Source organism: Myotis brandtii, unplaced genomic scaffold, assembly GCF_000412655.1.
Source record: "Myotis brandtii unplaced genomic scaffold, ASM41265v1 scaffold456, whole genome shotgun sequence".
NCBI lineage: Eukaryota > Metazoa > Chordata > Mammalia > Chiroptera > Vespertilionidae > Myotis > Myotis brandtii.
Window position 1 is genome coordinate 4,337,236 of NW_005367431.1, and position 2,123 is coordinate 4,339,358.

Genomic DNA, 2,123 nt, shown 5'->3' on the forward strand with positions numbered 1-2,123 from the left:
ACGTCTCTGCGCATGCTCGGCGCCGGCAGCGGCCAGGCGGGCCTCTCCGGCCGGCCCTGTTCTCTTGGACGTCGGAAGTAGTAGTCCTTAGGGTACACCTTTCAACGGTGGGTGCGAGAAGTAACTCTTTGTACTGAGGCTTCGAAAGGGAGGCTGCTGTTGAGCCTTTGTACCCGTCTGGAGTGCGGCGGTAAATTTTCTAGGGCTGTGCCAACCCCCCCAGTTATCTCAGGTGTAGGTGGTGAGAAAAGTGGCTGAGGCTTCGAAAGGGAGGCCGCTGTTGAGCCTTTGTACCCGCCTGGAGTGCGGCGGTAAATTTTCTGGGGCTGTGCCAACCCCCCAGTTATCTCAGGTGTAGGTGGTGAGAAAAGTGCCAACTTCCCCATGGTGCAAAAGATGGGTCCAGCCCTGGCCGGTTTGGTTCAGTGGATAGAGCCTCGGCCTGCACACTGAAGGGTCCCGAGTTCGATTCCAGTTAAGAGCACATGCCCGGGTTGCTGGCTCCATCCCCAGTAGGGGGCGTGCAGGAAGCAGCCCATCAATGATTCTCTCTCATCATTGATGTTTCAATCTCTCTCTCCCTCTCCCTTTCTCTCTGAAATCAATACACTATATTTTAAAAAAAAAAAAAAGTGGGTACAGGTTGGCGGCTCCACAGCGCTATTGTGAGTTTTTAAGTCTTGTTTATTTTCCGAGAGTCTGGCCCCGCCCTCGCCGTAGCTCCGCCTCCAAGAGGAGCTATTTCAGAGTATGAAATTTTGTGAATTTAACTTTGTTACTACTGTGGCCATGTTTTCTAAGTCACTGCTGCTGAGGTGGGGATTTCCGCGTTCAGTGTGCGGGGTGCTGCGTGTCCCTAATCCTGGTGCCGTGACCTATTTATGGGATTTGACCTTTCTTCCCTTTGCTTTAAGGCAAGGTTTCTAAGCCTGAGCACTACTGACATTTTTAAGCCAAATACTTCTGTTTATTCGGGCTGTCTAGTGTGCATCCCCGGCCTCTGCTCCCTCGGTGCCGGTGTCATTCCCACAGCTGTGACAACCAAAAACGTCTTCACACTTTGCCAAATATCATGCCCCTGGAAAATCCTCTGGGTTCGAACCGCTGTGCAAGAGATAATGGGGTTTGGGGGGAGTGACCATCTTCAAAAGCCAGAAGAAATGATGTCTTAGCTGTGCGAAGGGCTTGAGGCCGCTGGTCCCCTCGAAGCTCTCAGCCCGGCTTCGGAAGGTATTACAGAGTGCTATGGCTTTAACCCTATGGTGTAAGGGAAAGAGCTCAGCAGTTGGAGGGAGGGATCCAGGAAGAGGTAACAAAGCAGAAAAAGGTGGGTCGGTCATTTGTCCTTAAGAGAGGCATCCACAGGTTCACCTTTTTTACATGTAGGGAGACAGTATATAAGTAAGCCAGGGAACCAACGTTGTTGGGTCATTTAATTACTTTGATATTCTTAGAGGCATGAAATCTCCATAGCTCTGAGGTTTGGGGGGTGGGCATTAACTGACTAGAAGACAAAGCTATACAGTATAGTCTATAGCATATTTTTAAATGAACATCAGTTTAGTAGTCTTACAAAATAGACGAGTCTTACACACCCTACTGCTCCAAAAGGAGGTGCATATGTTGTAATTGGTAAAACATGTTCGTGTTAATAAATCAGAAATCGTTACCCTAAATGAAAAGATCTTACAGATCAGATGTGACTCTTTCATCTAATGGGCAATATTTCATCTATTGATATATTTAGTTAAATCTTGGCTCCTAGGAATTTCTGCTCTGGAGAATTTTTAAATCCTAGGCTATTATTCTCCTCATAGTCATCATATTAACCTCCCTAGAGTGTTGTATCTTCTCAAGAGTTTTAAATGCCTTTCTGCAGCTACTTACACATCAAATGATATCCATTAGAATTAGACAGGGCGAAGAACTCAACGATCAACTGAGTCATCCTATTTAATAAAAGGGTAATATGCAAATAGACTGAAAGGCAGAACACCGACCAACCAATCAAAGCATAATATGCTAATGATATGCTAAGGCTGCTCAACCGCTTACTATGATGTGCACTGATCAGCAGGGGGCAGACAGTCAATTGGTTGACCAGTTGCTATGACGTGCACTGA